At 39.1% G+C, this 19,961-nt stretch overlaps 2 long non-coding RNA genes across 2 annotated transcripts; one reads left to right on the forward strand and one right to left on the reverse strand.

Moving 5' to 3' along the window:
* Positions 1 to 113: 113 nt before the first annotated feature.
* On the reverse strand, positions 114 to 5,488 carry LOC104909649. The gene is made up of 3 exons (XR_792498.3): positions 5,349 to 5,488; positions 5,019 to 5,068; positions 114 to 1,594 (listed from the first exon to the last, which is right to left on the reverse strand). It is a non-coding gene; the product is annotated as an uncharacterized LOC104909649 (long non-coding RNA).
* A 1,410-nt stretch (positions 5,489 to 6,898) lies between these two features.
* LOC116216375 lies at positions 6,899 to 19,958 on the forward strand. The gene is made up of 2 exons (XR_004159047.1): positions 6,899 to 6,982; positions 19,526 to 19,958. It is a non-coding gene; the product is annotated as an uncharacterized LOC116216375 (long non-coding RNA).
* The last annotated feature ends 3 nt before the right edge of the window (positions 19,959 to 19,961 follow it).

The following is a 19,961-nucleotide window of genomic DNA, read 5'->3' on the forward strand; positions in this document are numbered from 1 at the left end:
AAAAAAAAAAAAAAATTTACCCAGACATTGTTTACTGATTGCCAGCTGATACAATACAGTTCACTGAATCTCAGGCTATTAAAGTCCTGAAGAAACATTGCTATGAACAAGTTCTGACCAAAATGTTTTCTCATTTCATTTAAACTTTTATAAAACTCTATTCAAAGGACATTCTAATGGAAATAAAGCACTAAGACTTAATCTCTAGTGGAAGTTACCCAAGCAAAACGTCTAATGGAGGCAGACATTTCAAACTGCTTTCACTGATGTGCCAAGATCGGAGGAACTCTTCAGGATTTCAGTTTTACTTCACCCTGAGAATGACATTTTTGGCTATTTTAAATGAGCTGCACTACAATTAAAAAAAAATTAAAAAAAAAATCCACCAAACAAACTAGAAACACTCTAAGAAGAGTAAATCCTTTTTCTTCTCTAATACTATTTCTGAGCACATTCACCTGTGTTTTCTTTCCTTTCTTTCATATAGATTGAGGGATCTTCTTCCTATCATCAATTTTTGCCACACAGAGTTATGCAGTAACAAGTACTATGCTGACAGAGGCACACAGAGTGACAGAGAATCCCTTTTGACCATTTTGACCACCTCAGTGACTATTTTGTCAAAACCTGGTTGGTAAACCTGAACAACGTGGCCCTGAAATTGCAGAAGCATTCTGTTGATGAAGTTGTTACAATATCTCCTGGCTCCTGAAGAATAATGCAGGAAAGAAAAGGAAACTGAGGTAGCTTGTGGTTAGTTTAGGTTTTACCTGCATATCTGTAGGGTTTCTTGAATATACTTTTTTTTTTTAATACTTCTCTAAAAATCAAGGGCAGAACAGTCTGAAGAGATGTTTCTTATTCAAACTTACACATAAAATTAGTTTGCGCATAAAAATAAATCTCATTCTATTGCCAGAGGTTAATCCTGATTCTGTATGCCCACCAGTCATTCCATTCCAAAAATGCATCTTGCCTTTCCTTTGAACTCATGTTCTGGGTAACTATTTTTTCTTGGCCCTTGAAGCTGACCCTCACATAACAACACACCATCATCTTGCAATGTATCATGCTGCAGAGAGCTTAGGATGGAGTTAAATGTTATGTCGGTCAGAGAATAAACCAAGATTTTCCCAACAATTATTATTTTTTTCTCTGATAATCACCAGTGACTTTGAAAAAACAAATTGTTCTTGGATTCAAAAGATCATCTCTCAGAGGAGTTAATGTAATGGCTGTGATGCAGATGGCTGAGTGTTCTTTCTTAGTTTAGTCCTTGCTTAACTGTTTTCTTCAAAGTTGAATATGCTTGGATGTATTCTTTGGCATTTGAATGTTAGGAAATGGAAAATTAAAAAAAATAATGTAGGAAATTCCCATCTGGGAAATCTGTTGTGTATTCAAAGCACCTTAAATTGCAATCTTGCACTCTGTGGCCTTGACACATATTGTACCTAAAGATCAAGCCTGTATTTGAGCTTTCCCAAGGCTTTTGTTGAGGGGGCGGAAGGCCTCAAAGGGGATGAATTGAGCCTTGCTTAACTCCGTTGGTCTCAGTAGTTCTGGCATCTTGTCCTTGTGCAGATCTTCCTTTCTGAGGGGACAGAAACATAGAATATTCCTTGACTATAGTTTCATGTCCACTATCATGTTTGCCCCTTTAACTCCTGTGCAGAAAGTAATCACAGCAGTGAGAAAAGGTGCAAAACAGATCAGCTTAGCCTTGCCTTTTAGATGGTCATCTGAAATGGTCTGTTACTTGTGAAAAGATACAAAAGGAAACTGTCAAAAAATCAGTATTGGGAGCACTGAGAATACTGGGAGAGAAACTCTCACAGTAGATGCCTGAAAGTTACTCAGCTCTCTTCCAGAGTAGACGAAAATACAGCACTGCTATCCAAAGCGTAGATCTCACAGAAATCTCAGTGATGATGTTAGTTGTGTGAGCATTTTACGAGCAGCTGAGTGAAAACAAAGCCAACATTTCCCTTCCTAGGGAAGTGTAAGTCTGGGAGAGCAGCAGCCAATGAAAGCCTGCAGAAATAGCATGCAAACTTAATTGAAGTTGAAGCTGGGAGGAAGAAAGAGTTCCCAGGGTTCAGCTGGAAGGAGGCTTGGCAGCAAAGGTGGTGCTTCCTCTTAGTGCTCTGTTTAAGTATTCTGACTCAATAAATGCAGAGGTCAGAAAGAGAGGAAGCTAGTGGTAATACATAAGATCTATATAGGGGTAAGGTAGCATAAAATCCTTCTCTCTGGATAATTGATAGGAAAGATATTAGGGTGCATTTGTGAGATATTCCTCACATGAGACAGATATCCAGGAAGGAATTCTGCTTTCATGGTCTCCTAGATGAGTAGTGCCGTAGCCTGTGCTATAACTAAATGCATCTCTGCTTATACCAAATCACTTATCAAATTTGCTTGTCTGCAGGTTACCAAGAGCATTTGAAAGCAATGTTTTATGTAAATTTTTTTTCTCTGTGGTGCCGTGAGATCCAGAATTAAGCAGTATTCTGGTTTAAGAAGCTAAAATCTTAGCTCTGTCTCTTCTCAATTTTTGTTCATTTTTTTAAATAATTCCTTGCTGTATTTTTGACCCACTGTAGGGTAAAAAGTTAGGCTTTCCCCTGAGTTTCGGCACATGAAGTTAATTAAACAGTTTTACAGGAAATGTGTTACTTCAGTTTTACATATTTGAATATTTAGCAAATCAAAAAAAAAAATCAAAAAGTAAGTTGTGAATTTAATCTTGCTCTTCTGCACTGTTAGTCATGGCTAAGAGCTTTCTGGTGCTATCCAGCAGCCATGAAGTACACGGGCAGTGCAGTTGGCAGACTGGTTTTCAATACAGTGAGTTTTTTAATTGTCATTCACTTTTGTTAATTCAGCAGTTTTAGACTTCTTTTCTAAAGACGTCATTAGACTTCAGCCTTCACATTTCTGTAGGTTATTATGACCTTCAGTTTTTCTTCTCCTGTTTTTCATGTCTTCTCTCCAATGAGATGCTTGTATCACCTGTGGCTTCATGTCCCCGTGGGTCTCAAAGAAGATTATAAGATTTCTGAGGTTAGATACTTTGCATTTCACCTTCTTTGCAGTCCTTGAAAATGGACTCGAACTTTCTCCTTTAGCCTTTCAAGCCATGAACCATATCCTGCATGAGAACAAACTGATACAACTTCACCAAAATAAATGCTTCACGCAAAGCAGTGCTGATTTTATTTTATCCATTCCTGAAATTATTTTGCAGGGCTCCTCTTTGGGATCTTGGGCTTTTGTGAGGGAGCTTTTTGGTTTTGCAGTCTGTTGGTTTTTGCCAGTTGTACATTTCCAGTGATGCTGTTCCCTCCTTCAGCCCTGATCACCACTACAGGCCTGCCAAACCTCAGGCAGAGATATCAAATGTCAGTCAAATGCCACAGCAGAAAGCTGGGTTTTCTGTTGTTGAGCTTAGGGTTGTTTTTCTTCTGGGCTGGGGTGTGTTTTTGGAGCTGGAGTAAATATGTTCCTTTAATACCAGTAAAAACATGCCTTTGTTTCTTGAGGCCTATCTCTTTTTGAAAATTTTGTATTAAACACAGTGAGCACTCTTGAGGTTGGCCCGGAAAAGTTACTGATTTGTTACTTCAGCTTACAAAGGCCCTTCTTCTTTGAATGAGCTCTCTACCAGTGCCACCCTGCTGCGGTGGCAGATTGTCAAAGCATTTACCTGTATCCTGATAGTGTTTTTTTTTTGTTGTTTGTTTGTTTTAATTATTGCTTGGTTTTGTTTTCAAATCTATAAGTAAGTTTCCTTCTGTAGTTCAATAAATTACTTATCTGTAACTAAAAGTACTTCTGGCAGTTCTTTGCTGCTTTCCCTCACATACAACCACAAGTATTATTGTAGGAGAAATAATGAGAAAGTTAATCCTTTACCGCAGGGAAGTATTGTACTCCTACAATACCTAAATCTTGCGAAATAAGTTGTGTGCTGAGCACGATAATCCCACCGCTTGATTTAAGAAAGTGGCACAGAATTTAACATGCAACTCAGCCCTGCAACCTAGCAAGAAGCATCAAAATCTCTGTGCTCTGCAGTGAACTGCCTTGCTTTTCTTGCTGTTGGATTTTTGAAACAAGGAATGTAGGAAAACAGAGAGGAAAATATGGCTAACCAAAATTTTGGATGCCCCTGAGGAACCAATGTGAAGCAGCAGAGAAAAGCCTAATGTGTTTTTAGGGCATGCTAAACAAAGTATTTTTAGAAGATAGGGAAGTATCCAAGCCATTAGATATGGCAAGGATAAAGTTTCAAATGTACAGTTGAGAACACTTAGCTTGACAAAAAGCTTAATTTGAATTCAGTCAGCTGTAGAGAAGGATTAGCACGCTGCTTGGAAGAAAGGAGTGGATTGAACGTTTTCCTGTCACTCCTTACTAAGAGATAAAAAAGACCTTGATAAGTTTAGCCTGGCAGGCAGAAGCTTAAAAGAGGATAGGACAACTGTTTGTAAATGGATTGAAAAGTTGTATATCAAAGAGGGAAAAATTCTATGCAAGAAGATAGTATTAACCCCAGATCAAGTGTTTATTATCTAATCATGAATACATTTAGGATGGAAACTGGAAGATTCCTAAAGACTTCCAGAGAGCTACTTCAGGCAGTACCAGAGGGAGCGAGAAGCCCAAATCACTGGAAGATCGAGCAAGATATGCTTATGGAAGGGATTGTGCAACTAATTTAGAGAATTCCCAGAGATAAGAATCCATGTATCTCTGCCAGGTTCAAAAGAAAACTAGATCATTGCTTGCACTGTATTTATCTTTTGATAATCCCATGCTTAGACTACTGCCCCTTTCTTGTAGGGATCAGCAGAGATTTGTTCCCCTCAAACTGTTCCACAAACTCTGTTTAAAGAATTTCATGCTTATTACAGGGGTCTGACACACCAGTCTCTCTTTTGCTCCCTGCGGTATACAACTGTGTTATGTCTATGGCTACCAATACTGGGCAGGCAGCATATGGGAGGCTGTACCTGGGCATCCATTGCCTGCTGTCCTGGGATTGTAGGATGGTTGTTCATTCCTGCAAAAATGGAGAGATGCTGGTTTTTATTTTTCTTCAAAAAGTTGCTGGTCATCCAGTAGTGCTCCCCCACCCTCTGTTTATACAGACAGCTTATGTCTTTAAAAGCTATTTATTTTGTTGTTTTGAACATTTCACAAGACACATCACTGTTTACTCAGACAAAGGCCTAGAGTACAACTTAGTCCTTGTCATGCTGTACTGAGTCCAAATATATTTTGTCTCAGTTATTCTTCCTTTCCTGTGTATATCTAAAAAAAAAAAAAAAAAAAAAAGATACCATGGGAGAAGAGCACTCTCTGAATTCTTTCCATGTTCATTGTGTCCCAGTCATGGCAGAGCTGTGTGAGGATATAGGGACCCATTTCCTCAGAATACGCAGGCAAGGAGCAGAGCTGGTTACTTTTCTTCTCTGGTGGCTTTTGGACTTTGACTTTTGTCCAGATGAAGTAGCTATGAAACCTGGACAAGTCATACTTTTATCTACAAGTTTACATTGCTCAATAGTGCATAATTAATTCCTTTTTTTTATGTAGAGTTTGTTTGTTGTTTAAAATCACTTGCTGTGTAGCCAGCTGCTGTGCACACTTTGAGCTGAGGGACGAATCAATCATAGAGTTGTAGAATGACTTGGCTTGGAAGGGACCTTAAAGATCATCTAGTTCCAACCCCCTGCCGTTTGCAGGGTTGCCAACTACTAAATCAGACTTTAGATGAAAACCTTCTACCAACTACAAAGTCTCATTGCTGTACTTTTCCTTGCAACATTTCATATAGTCATACTGTTGTTATTGTGCAGAGAATCCAGCAAGGCTATAATCACCATTAAAGAGGGTTTTTGGTTTATGTTTAGTTTGGGTTTCACTATTTTAGGTCAGATAGGAAAATATTTATGTCAGTTTTTTTAGGACAGGAATCATCTTTTCTGTTTACATTTGTGGAGTGAACACAGCCAGGTCCCTGTTGTGCCTGGTGCTCCTGTACAACAGCACGCAAGTATTTGCTTTCTTACTTTTCTCATCCCTTGTTACATTGGTCAGCAGGTAAGCAGATTTCATCTGACTGAGCCCTGACTCAGCAGAGATGTTTGTCCCCTCTTGTAGCCTTTGCCTCAAAGGAAGGAGGTGTTTGCTGGGATCTTCTATCTTTATGTAGATCTCCTGCACCACTGTAGGAATCTGGGACTGCCTCAATCTGAACAGGCTAAAACTGCTGCTGTGGTTGGAAGCCATTAGGAAATGCAAAGCTGGGTATATATACGACACTGTTTCACCATCAAAGCACCTGAAGAAGACAATATTTCTACATGTAATACAGAGACCTATGTCTATTCCTAGACCTTTCCTCTGAGGATGAACTGCTACTTGTGTTCTGCAAACAGATGCTTGGAGGGAACAAGAAAGGAAGGGGAGGGATGTCTGTGTCATCATAAGGCAGGTAACAGTGTGATAGTACACCTAGGTGCTGTTGAGCTTGTTTCTCAGGCAAGTGCTGATGAAATATTTCTGATTTTTGTTTTTTAAAAAGAAAAAGAAAAAAAGCTTGGCAGTCCAGTATCCGAAGGGTTTTGAAACTTTATTGTACGAGCCAAATATTTCCAGCTGTTGTTGCCTTCAACTTATTTCCCACAGCATCTTGGCCTGGGTCTGCTAATGATCTTTCGTTGTTGATGGCATGAGATATTAGCTGAGCCAATGTTTATGCTCTGCAGAAGGATATCCCTCTAGCCTTACTTCATTAATGATTTTAAAGCTTGTTAACCTGTTTATCTTCAAAGGATGGAAGCTTTTAACACTAAATAACTTGGGCAGAATTTATATAGCTTTGGATAATGAGTGCAAATGGATATCAGTCTCTAGCTTGTGTTATAAACTAGGAGATACCGTGCATAGAGTTCTGTTGCTACATACTGAGGTGAGTAAGGTTAGAGAATGTACATGGGTGTTTTAAGCAGCATCACATCTGCTAACTCCAACCCACTGAGTGTTTCCATCTTCAAAGGAAGCGATTGCTAAGATACTTGATAGTGGGAGATTTGGTGATTGTTTAATGTATTTTCTGTGATCATCTGTGTCTTGCCTTGTGGCACAATGTAACTTATTGAGTGGTTTAATTTAAATGCAAAGCAACAGGAAATATCTTTGCAATTGTGGGATCAGCTGCTTTCTCTTTTGAGACTTTATAAAACTGTATATGCAAAGCAGTTGTAAAGTTTAGATGCATAATTTCTTGTATATCATTCTAAAGTTCTTTCTTAAAGAGTTGATGTCAAGTTGTTCAAAACCGCAGACTGGCTGTTTTTTTGTTATTATTCTGGATTTCAAGTAAGTCTTTAGAGATTTAAAAGTGAAGGGGGTTTTGCTTTAATTTTATTTTCCGCCATTCATGCTGGTTCTGCTTGCATTTTAAATTTCCTTTTGTTCTGGATATGGAAACATCATCACCCAAACTTGGTTGTTAATTGTTGTAAACATTTACTTAGGGCTTTGCAGTTACTAGTGAATTAATTTTCCTAATGCTTGGGAGTGTTATGCGTATCTAAGAGCTCAGAGGTGTTGATGAGACATACCTAAGGCCATAAAGTTGTGTCAGCAGTGTAGATGAGGATTTAATTTGAGAGCCTTCCTTGACTCACTGCAGTTAATGTGCTTGTGTCAGTCTGCGGGCTTTGCGCATGAGCCAGAATTTGCAGTGCTGTAGAGATTACATCTTTTTTCTTTTATTGTTCTAAAACAGCTCTTTCAGGCTGTGTCCATTTTCCTTTGAGAAATGGGTATTTTTAAAAAGGTTGCTTCTAGATAACTGTTATGGTAATTTTGCTTGAAAGAAAGCCTGATTTACAGCTAGAACAAAGCATTAACTATTCCAGTAGCAGTCATACAAGTTAAGACTCCAAGAGATGAAAGTCTTCTCCCACAGACCAGGTGGAGAGAAATGACCTGTTTTCATTTCCACTTGCCTGCCTGCAGAGAATCCCAGAAGCATTTTGTGCTGCTGAATCCTGGGGATGCTTAGCAGATGCCATAAGTCAGAGCCAAGGAGGCAACCAACATCTTGGCGGGTGTGTGCGAATGCAGCTTCAGAACTAACAGATTCATTACTTTAATGAGTTTCTAATGATCCTCTTGGAGCCAGAACAGGCAGATTCTACCCAAGAGGCCTGCTGGCACTCTAGCTCCCAAATGCAGTGCCCTGCTCCTTCTTGGAAGACAAGGAACAAATCCTTCCTTTAATTCTTTGTTTGCTTCGACAAGTTCACTTGGGTTTGCTTTGGTCTCTGCTTCAGAACATTAAACAATACTAAAAATTTGTTAGAAGAGAAATATGATACGGATGGGGAACTGATTTTCCAATCCTTCCAATCCAATACTTTTCCTAGCTGTATCTCTCAGCATCTTTCTCGGATGTTGCTGAATGAGATCTGCAGCTCAAAAATGCAGAGCTCGATTTTGTAGGTGAACGTGTTGTTTTAAGGCTATTTGTTTGAGTGAGGTAACACTGCCAACTAGTGGAATGATTCCTTGTAGGGATAAAAAGGTATCCGGACCAAAAAAAAACCAATTTAATAAAAATACATGTAAATCATAACAGCTGTTACAACAATCTCAGTAGTATGTTTTCTGACAGGAAAAAGATTGTGTTTGTGAAGTAAAGCATTTCAATTGGTGGTACAAAAAGTGTATCATTAGATTAATGACAGGGTGATCTTTGACCGTGCACTAGATCACTATTAGGCTTTTCCTTTTTTACGAATTAACTAATCTCACTCATAGTCTTACCATTTGTGCTAGTGGTTTCAAACTGGGAGAAAAGAGTACATATTATCTTATTTTCGCAGTAATATTTTGGGATTTCTTTCCTAAAACCATACATTTGCAGCAAGACTTGAACAACTCACTCTGGCTCCTGTTTAAAAGTGAAGGCTTATTCTATAACAACGAGGTATATTCTTCCAAAAGAGAACAAAAAGCTTTTTTTCTCCTCCCTCACACTCAGTCTTAATTTCAAATCACCTACTGGAGTTCATGAGATGTTGTGCCACAAGTTTCTTTCAGACAGTACGCTTCAAATATTCACTTAGTTCAGAAAACTCACGCCAGTTAACAACTCAATATCATTAGGTTTTATAAGAAATGTCCCAGATTAGGAAGGCAGCTTTCAAACAGTGCTACAAACTGGTTAGAATTAGGGTAACAACTTTTACTGTGTGTCAGATGGGCATTTTCAGAGTTGGCTGTCTATGCGTACTCTCTTTTCCAAACCTACTGCTTTCTTGATGCACTCTGTTTCTAGCAGCACCCTGATGATGTGGTACTTTATTCTTTTGGTGCTAAGCTATGAGAAATATTCCTGTATTTTTCTGAGTGACTGGCTTGACTACCTGCCTGCCTAACATTTGAAAAGCAAGCTCTCCATGTCTTATCAGTGTTTATAATTATTAATTTTGTGTTCCTAACAATTTTGAGCCTATCTATATTATTCATCATGTTTTATGGCTTCTGCAAATAATAGCGACCTTATATGTTCTATGAAGTCAGCTAATTTGCCTATGCCTCTTATTCCTGGCAAATACAGCACAGTCATCTGTATTTTATTGCATCCAAAGGCTAGCCCAGCTTATTTCTCTGTTGCTTAATGAACTTTGGATCAGCTCTGTGATCTCCTGCATTTAGCTGTGATGCTGAGGTTAGAAGCTCAAATTCTCTTTGCCATAGAAAAATGTGAATTGAGCCTAAAGAAAATACTTGGGGGGCTAGTTTTGTTTTGCAGTAAAGCTCCAAATCTGTAAACTCTGTAACCATGGCTTGTTTATACGTTAATCGGTGACAGTTTTGAAGATCATACGCAAACAACTTTCACAGAAACATCTTTCTAGAATTAGTGCTGAATTTGGAAATCCTCTATGTAGCTTGTTTCTTGCCCCTCTTTAGACTTGTTTTTTGCTTCTAGACTCTCAGCTTCATGATTTGCATACTGCTTTCATTATTCACTTCTCTTTATATTTTAGTTTTTATTTTTAGCTCAGAGACATCAAGTACTGACTGCATTTGTGGATAAGATGTACTCTCTGCATTCTTGCCTTTTGTAGCCTAAAGGCAGCATAACTTCATGATTAAGCCTTAGGTAAGATGTAGAAAGAAAACTGTTCCATGATCTCAGCAGCACTAACCATTAACTGTGCGAGTGGTTATTTTTAAGGAAGAAGGAAGGCGGAAAATGACTAACATCTTTTTCTCACCTGTACTGATACATAGCTTTTATGGAGGCAGGAGAACAGAGGAGAGAAAGATGTACTATTGCTTTCTGTGATCTTTTCTACCTCTAGTTCCAAAGAGAGGAATTCAGAACAAGTCTCTTTCCATCACAGTTTTTGTCTTTCTCCCCTCTCTTGTGACCTTACGTTACCAGAAAGATAAAAGAGAAGGAGGGAGTAAAAGCTGTTCTCAGTTGACCATTCTTCTCCCCATTGTAGCCTTTCTTCTCTGCTTCCTGGCAGAAGAATGCTGCTTTCTTGCTTTTGGGGTTTCTCAGTTGCTAGGAATTCAAAATATTTGTGGCTTTAAAAAAATAATTTTGGAAATTGCATCAGTGCTGAGGCCCTGGGGCTGGAAATGCCAAGCGTTACCTAAGTGGAATACTTGGCAGCCAAGCTCAGCATCGTGTGTTGGGAGACAAACCTGGGGCAAGAGGAGCCAAGCTCCAAGGGTAGAACGGCCCCCCAGCATTTTCTGAGTCAGAGTTAGGCCTTCACGAAAAGCAGCCCACACACAGATTCTGGTGACAGAAGGAAACCAAAGATAACATGGATAGGAGAGCAGATGAGGAGTAACATTTGTTTGGTAGAAAGAAAAGATACTCTTGAAGAAGGACTAAAGCTGTGGGAGGAGTTGTCCCTTCCTCACATGGGCATAATGTGCATTGTTGAGGGAAGTACAAACTAAGGGAATCTTGGCATCTCTGGGAAGGCTTAAGATGTTAATGTTCCTGTTTTCTTCGGCATGTAAAGGAAATACGTTTGTTGTCTTAAAATTGATACTTCAGTAATGCCAACAGGAGAAATTGTAAATTGTGTATATTGATGAGGAAGGTAGTCTGTGCACGTGACATCTATGAGAGAATCTGAAGTAGTCAAGTGTGTCCTAGCTATTTGCTGTATATGTTGTAAATTCATATGCTTTTTAGAGATTTTGATTTTTGATATTTTTGATCAAGGTAACTGTACCCAGTTTGCAGTTCCCTGTGTGCTTGATGTGTAGCAGTTTTGCAAGCTGAAAGGTATCATAAAGGTATCATATCACCAAAAGGTGTTCACAAAGGCTCCCATTAAACAGCTCTCTATCTAGAGCAGCTACATAAATGCTCAAACTAGCCAGCCCCAACTCCCTGATACCTTCAAAAATGGTAGCATGTATGGTACACATTACATACACAGTTGGTTCTATGTGCACTGGGAACAGTATATTTAAAAAAGATGAGTAACGGTGCAGGTAATGGTTCTTAATTACTGTTGTTTTCATTGCAAACTCTGATTGAGCTTTCTGTAAAGGGCTAGCTATGCCTGGATTTGAACATGAACTTGAAATTTTCCAAAGGGTTTTAGTATTCAGGTATTGAAATTTTGCCTGGCTTCCTGCTTTTGCTTTCTTTAGCTGAAGAGACAAGCAAGGAATCAAGAGGAAGGTTCAGTGGTTGAGGAATAACAGAGGAGGGAAATTTATTTTTTTAAGAAGAATACAGCAGAATAAGATCTTTAAAAATAGTTCTTCTAATGAAACAGGCCTGTCCCTGCTACAAATAACTCCATCATACATTGATAACATACTCCACCATACCTTACTACCACACATTACACCCACACTTGAAAGCTATGTTTAAAGCATTTTACTGCAGTGTAAGTCTACACAAGCAACAAAAACTGAGCAGTGCTCCAGTATCCAAATAATCGTTTGCAACATCTACACTGACTTGCTTGTTAAAGTAGTAAAGTAGTGCTCTTGTCAGTATATTGACAAACAAGTTACTTTGTTCTTCCTTCAGAATTTGGATAGTTGCTAATAAAAATCACACTTCTTCAGCCATCCTGACTAGTTCCTGTTTTCTCCAGCAAAAGAATTTTACATTATCAAGAAATTTTATTCAAAGTGGAAAGAAACTGGGTATTGGCCTCTCATGCTGTCCTTGCTAACTGCCACATGGCAGTTTATGCAATGGTTCCTCTGCGCTAACTGAGAAGGTTTGGCTAGAACTGCACAGGATTAGTCACTGTCAGTGATGGAAAAATGTTCAAGGATATATTCATAAATATTGCTCAGTGCCATTTTGCAACAATATATGTGAAAGAATTTTCCTGTTACTATCATAATGTCTTGCAAATAACACCAGCCTGCTGCAGTGCAGTTGTTCATACACAGCTCTGGGGAAAATTTTATTGCCAGTTTTGCAATCTTCTCAAAATCCAAACCAGGAATTTCCCCTGTTGGTTCTGCTAGGTCTCTGATGGCTTGCCTCATGCTGTTCCCAGCAACCTGAGGTTCCAGGGTACCATTTCTTGCTGTATAGAGATGGAGCACAAATGTGTCACATGTGCTTCTCCAGATGTTTAGGAGAATGCAAGTGTAATGCAGACCTGTAACGTAAGTTCTGCTCTGATGCCTTTCCAACCTTCCAGGGATTGGTTAAGGGAAACACTGATCTCCAAAGTTTTCTGTCACTCTTCTACCTCTAGATGAATTCTCTTCTCCACTGTCTACTTCTATGATGAATTAGGGCAGATACCTGCAAAGTATTTTCCTGATAATCTTCTTGACTATCCTCTTCCTCACCTCACTATTTTCTTTTGAATACCATTTTCTTCTTGTTGGGGTCTGATAAGTGCAGGCTGAGCTTCTGAAATCATGGTTAAATGAGGAGGTCTTAGCCCTACCTTTTGTCCTGAAAAGTCGGTCAAGAAAGGCTTTAGCGGAACACCCAGCTACTGAGGAAGAACATGGTAGAGATGGGCACATCACCAAAGCTGAGCAAGAAGATCTAAAAAGCTGCAGTGGGTTGGTGGGGTGAGGCAGGGATCCAGGAGGGAGAGGAGTTGCAGATAAGGGTGAGCACATGTATGGGGTGGGGTGAGCTGGAAAAGAATTTGGGATCAGGATAGGAAATCAAGGGTGGAGGAAAGAGTGAGAACATAGTATGGGTTTCCACAGTGGATTGTGGGATCAGGAGGAAGAATTTGAAACGAGGATCTTGTGGGGAGAGGCTCTTGAATGGGAGAGTCTGTGCATTCTGTGGTTAACGTGTAGAACAGGTGAGAGGAGGGGACATGGAGTCTTGAAAAGGAGTGCTGAGAATGGATTTGGGATAGGAGGGAAGCTGGAAGGGAGTGATTAGGAGAAAAGCAGAAGTTGTAGAGTGGAAGTAATTAGGACATTCTAACTCACAATGGCTCACTGCATGTAAGCAGGTGAGGAATATGACTGGGACAGAAGAGGGAATGGACTGGTAACCTGTAGTGTGGGTCAGAGGCAGGACAAGTTAAGAGGGTGCTCAAGGCTGCAGGGACTTATGACTTAAGAGTGACTATGATTACCAGCAGTCAATTCTTGTCCCTATTCATCCTCCCTTCTCACTCAGAAACCTTGGAGCAGAACTCAGAAAAAAGAAACATCTAGAATCACTTCTTGCTTCTCTCCTGCCCCTTCCACTTGCTCAGACTATCAGGAGTGTCCTGAGAAGCCCTTTTGCCACCCTCCTTCTCTCACTCTGTGAAGGAGGCACACCAAGCGACACAGCAGAAACTCAAACTCACAAAGTCCAAAGTTCTTGCTGCTTCCCATTCCCTGTAAGGGAATATTTGATCTTTGGTTGACTGCTTCCTTTAGATAAACTTGGGCTTTGTACACGTGTTCAAACATGCAGAGCACAGTTCAGAGTTATGACAATAGCCTTCATCATTTTTTTTGTTGCTGTTGTTGTTTCTAAATATAAACCATGGTAGCAAAAGATAAGAACAATTTCATCCAGGTTTCTGTTCACTCCCATTTTGTCATTACTGCAGGTGCAAAAACATACCAAAAAGCATTACGCTTCTATTTTCAAACAATATGCTTCTTGCTAGCAAAGTCTGAATGGGCTTCCATCAGTCTGTAGGATTAATTTTACAGAAATTACTAAACTCTGTATGAATTCCAGTAATTGCAAATGTGGCCTTCTAATATGCTGTTGGGTCATGTGAGAGCAAGTTTATGGCCTTGCAAAACCTACTAACAGCAGATACTTCTCTTTCAAAAAAAAATGTGTCTGTCAAAGCCAGATATTGTGCATTGTTTCAATTCTAGCTGCACTCTTTTTCAGTAAGGTAGTATGTTAGAAATACTTGCTAAAAAACAGGATAGGAAGAAATGTCTGTGTATGTGCATGCTCCAGCAAGTTTAAACTGCTCTTAAAAAACAATGTATTTCTCTGATCAGAGGACCAGGCAGTTCACAGGTAGGCTGCGCCTACAGACATTGCTGTGACTGTAGGAGGAGGCTTTCTTCTTTATCATTAGGCAGTTTTTTTCCCAGTTATGTTTCACATTTCAATACTGGTGATTTTAAATAGACTGTTTGTAAAAGCAGAGCAAGAAAGTGAGCAAAACAGCAAATCTTTTATCTGAGAAGCTTAGGCTGTGAATGTACTCTGCAAGTAAGCAATTCTGCTGTTGTCATTGCTATGTGAGGCTCCTGGGCAGAATGTTGATGAAAAATTACTGAAATACATGTCTGTGACCTCAGCAAAGCACACCTGCAGGTAAAATAATACAAAAAAAATATTGCAGACTCTTTTTTCCAGAGCCCAGAGCACAAAAATCAAAGGTTTGCCTTCAGATGGTATGTGATTACCTGGTATGGAGCAAGAAACTCCAATGGGATGCAATTAATACAGCAGCCTGAGGTCTATCTTATTGATCTTGCAATATTTTCCTAATTGTTGAGATTCTCATATCCTCTTGGCTTTTATTACTTGCCCTAACTGGTGAGCTGTTAGATAAAACAGTATCTACCATTGGAAAAAAGAAAAAAAGAAAAACAAAACAAAAAGAAACTTGCAGGTGTTACTGTGTTCGTAACCATGACATACAAGACGTGCTGGATGCCCCATCCCTGGAGACACTCAAGGTCAGGCTGAACCAGGCTCTGAGCACCCTGAACTAGCTGTGGGTATCTCTGTTCATTGCAGAGAAGTTGGACTAGGTGACCTTTAAGAGTCCTTTCCAACTCAAACAATTCTGATACAACCAATTTAAACAAGGCATCTACTGGTTTCTTATTTTGCTTCTGACTAAAGAGCAAAACTATGAATGTTGCATTGCTTAGAAATGAAAATTTATCTACTCAGTGCAATGGCAATTAAAAATAACAATTTCACCTGAAGATGAATTTCAATACTTGCTTGTCTCTCTTCAGCGAGTGTTGTCCTGTCTTCTGTGGATATATGTCTATGCAGCAGATTAATGTTTTTTAGACTAGGGTGCTAATATGTTTGCATGGTGATAAACCATATCATCCTATTTTTTTCTTTTCTATTTATGACTAGGCAGTAGAAGCTATTACTATTTTTATGTGCTCAAAACTGATAACAGCTCTCACTTAAAGACCAAACTTTGCAGCAGAAGCTTAGGTTACTCTAAGAGGCAAAGTGGCCAATTTTGTTCATTGAACTAATTTTCTAATAGGTTTATAGTCCTGTAGATACTGCATTTTTTGTGAGTAGAAGAAAAGTTTGGACTCAATGACATCTAAGGCTGTATTCAAGTTTACAGTTTGTAGTAAATCCACATGTTACATTAAGCCCAGTATTTATAGGATAACACAATGCTAATTGATCATTTTTTGTTCTTTTATAGAATCTGGCAGGATATTACAGTCTTTTATATTAGTATAGCAGCCTTTTGTATTTCTGGTGTTTCGAGTGTCTCACAGTAAGCTGTTGTTACAATACAGAACAAGGGACAGAAGCTCTTGATTCCAAACTGTTTTATAGTAAAAATGCTGAAGGCTTACATGTATGTAACTACCCAAACACAAATTTTTCCCTTTAACTTCCAACAAAGCTCAGGTTTCCATGTAGCTGAATGATCAAATGAACCTAGGAAAATGCTCACACATCCTGCTCCTGTGAGAAATACCTAGTTGGAGCCTTCAGGATAGTGAATACAATGAATATGCACATCAATAAAGTAATAAACATCCTCAATGTGGTTAGGAACATGAGTTAGGCAAAATCTTTCCTTCTTTTTACATTTCTATTTTTAGTTTTCTGCAAAGTGATACACAGAAAAACTGAAGTTTTTTTTGCCAAACTCTGTATTGATATACATAACTATGACTCTGACCTTTTGAGAAGGTCTATGGACTTCACTGAGCACAGCACAAAACATTATAGGTTGTTATATCCCTGTAACTAACAGGGATTTCAAGATAGCTATTATCAAGTCAGAAGTATTTGATCAACAAAAAATGACCAGTTATCTAAACCTTGGAGAGTAGGATAGATGAGGACAGAATAAGGAATGTAAATCAGCAGAATTGTTGAAACATCACAAATCCAAAGAAATGGGAAAATGATGGAAAAAGTCAGCAAAATCAGAAGTGTCAGAAAGGCAACAAAAGATGCAATGTGACAAACAAGTGTTGAAGGCTGCTTGCAAAGACAAAGAAGAGTTTTAATAACTGTGTTTCAAACAAAAGGTCTGTGAGGGATTGCTCAAACCAAGGGGAAGTTGTTCATGGAAGAGCTAGATAGTACTGGAAAACAGAGTTTCTTTGCCTCAGCATTCATTAGGAAGAAAAGGGAAAAACTTTCAAGAATTGAAAGTATTTCTGTAGAACAAAATCTGGAAAATGACTGAAAATAAAGCCTGCCCACTGAAGCTGACAGAATAGAATAACAATTCAGCAGAATGGTCCCAGGGCAACTGGTATCTTCCCTTATAACCCCTCCCTCCTCCCCCCCCAATAGAGTGTAGAACGTAAATACTGACAAGAGGACAGCAAAGACCCAACTGCAGCATCTGCATTGCCCCAGCAGAGTACAGGTTACATGGAAACAGATCTTTTTTTCCCAGCCTGTGTACGTGGTGTGTATTGGCATTCTTTAGTATTCTTTTTGCGTGCAAAATCCTTCAGTTAAACTTCAGTTGAAGTCTCCTTCTACTTTCCTTCCTTTTGTTGAGGATTTTTGCTTGGGATAGATAGAATTTAGGCATACAAAAAGGGAAGCTTTTCTTCTGCTTATATGCCATCCTTGATGTGGAAAAAGCAGTAACAGGCATCAGCGTGTGTGCAAAAATGTATATATTGGAAGCAATGGTAACAAGCCCCTTCTTGCTGATGAGTTAAAGCAAACGTACTAACACTTTAGTTAGCATGGGCAATGCAGTGCATCCTTCTGGTCAGAGTAGATGTTATCTTAACACTCAGTTAAGTCTTACACTTAAGAACTTAAATCTGCAAACAACTTGAACGCATGACTTAATGCATGGCTTTATTTCGTAACTGATTTAGTCTTCCTTTAGTTTCTGATTATTAACTCTTGGTTAGCAAAGCCAGCCACAAAAGAAAGGGGACAAATTGCTTCCTTCTATGCTTTGCAAAAATCTTTTTCCTGGAAATTAGATTAAGATACTTCAGCTCTTGTAATCTACGTTGCTGCTCTTTGACACTTGTTTGGCAACTGAGACAGACAGGATTCAAAACATTATCTTAGAGGTGAAAGGCTACATATCCTGTTAGTGGGAAAACTTTCATCTACAAAAAACCGTGGTATTTGTCTAGAGACTAAGGAAGATCTGATATCAGGAAAAGCCTTTGTGAAATCCACTACAGTAACAGAGGTATTCACCTTGATTTAAAGCATTATTTTATGGTGAAATCTAAAAATGGAGCAAAATTGGGCTATAACTTAAATGCAGGAACTAAGACAAATAACAATTTCTATGAGGAAACGGAAGTGCCACGGGGATTGGGTTCCAAAGCAAACTTGTTTTATGAAAAGGATATGAAGTTAAGTAATGGAAAACAAACCAAGAATTTAAAAAAATATTTTTTGTCAGAAATGATAATAAAAAATGAAAAAGATAAATAACAGAATTACACAACTGCCTGACGTTCAGGAAGGAAAGTGTGCATTTGATTAATATACTCAAGAAATTGTTGAAAAATTTATCCTAGTGGAATTAGTACTTCTAGGATGTTGCAAAGGTCAGAAAAAATGTGGAGTATTGATTACCTTACCTTGAATCAATCCCACTGTAATGCCACAATGAAGATCTAATACAGTTGGTCCTGTTTGTCTTAGGACATTTTCCGAATTTTTACTCTTGAAGCAATTCACTTTAATGAAGAGTTACTGGTTTTGTTTTCTTTGTTTGTTTTCCCTGCTTTGCTTTTCTGTACTGGAGCAATAAGAACTCAACTCAGTTGCAGTTTGGCAAGAATTAAACATGGAGGAATTAGAGAGGGAAGTAAATAAATAAATTGCACCCTTCCCAGTGCTACTTGGTTGGAACCAAATGACAGCACAGTCATTCTGCCATGCTTTCTACTGGGTTCCATCAGTAGCTGGGATGTTGTACAAGCACAAGACGAGGTCAGACAGTTTGCTGAGCATTGCCTTTTTTACTCTGAAATCGTGACCTTCCTGCTCCACTGAACAAAGATGGTCAGGAGTTCCCGGAGCAATTTTCCAAATAAAAGATACTTTTTTTGTAATCCAAATTTCTTGAAGGAATGTTTCAACAGAAGATTTTCCAGTAGCCTGCTAATTCAGATCTGTAGGCTGAGAGAGACCAGAGCAAAGGCTGGATAGAGAGACAGATGTACTGCTTCACAATGTGCCGTGATGTGACCCAGTAGCACTGATGTAGAGATCAGTCTCTGGTAAAGCTGCCTACTGAAGTCAAGAGCCCCCCTCCCCCAATGTCTCCAAATTAGTTCAAGGCAATTTTTTTCCTCCTTTTTTTTTTTAAATTTATATTTTATTTTATTTTTTCCCACCAAATAATCAACAAACTCAGACTCCCTTTTGCCTATCTCCCGCCAGCTCCATACCTCCATGTCTGCTTTACAGATACTTTGGTGAACTGGTGAAGGGTACGGGGTTGGAGAGAGGAACGCAGAAAACCTTAATGTCTCAACAATGCCTTTTTGCTACCATCTAGTGGTGATAGACAGGTGTCATAATGCGGGTGCTTGCAGAGAGGTGGATTTTAGCAATAAGGAAAAAAGATGGAGAACTGCTACAAAAGTTTCCCCAGAATGTCTTTGCTGTAAGATTTTGCTTTGCAGTCCCCTGGTGCTGATCCTGCTGCACTTTCTGTCAGTCTATGGCACAGTGTAGAGAGGCCAAGGCAGGGCTGTGACCTGCTCTTGTCCAGGATCCAGTCTGCCTTGATACTACAAGTCTTTTTTTCGCTGTTCCCAGATGATTGATGCTTGCCTGCTTTGGGGTGCTGCAAGATGTCAGACTGCCTGAGATCACGTAATATCTATGATGCTGAAGGAAAGGCCACAGTTGTCTTTATCCTGCAATGAGTTTCATCAAGAGAGCAGAGGAGCCTTCACTAAATATCCTGGATCATGTCATAAGGGACGCAACACATCAGCAATAACAAGACATGATGACGATACGTCTGAGGGTTACAAAGGTATAAGTCAAGTCCAGAACCTTCTATTACCTGTTGTGATAGGTGGCCCTGGCCTAAAAACATTGCCACCTGCCAAACTGGGAGAATACTTTCTTCTTAGATTAGACGTATACACCAAAAATGAAGTGCTTGTTTTAAAGAGTATCCTCCTTTAAAGAGGGGAATCTCCCCTAGAACTTAAATTTAAATATTGATACTGACCATTTAGAGAGA

This window comes from Meleagris gallopavo, chromosome 2 (genome assembly GCF_000146605.3).
Source record: "Meleagris gallopavo isolate NT-WF06-2002-E0010 breed Aviagen turkey brand Nicholas breeding stock chromosome 2, Turkey_5.1, whole genome shotgun sequence".
Taxonomy (NCBI): domain Eukaryota; kingdom Metazoa; phylum Chordata; class Aves; order Galliformes; family Phasianidae; genus Meleagris; species Meleagris gallopavo.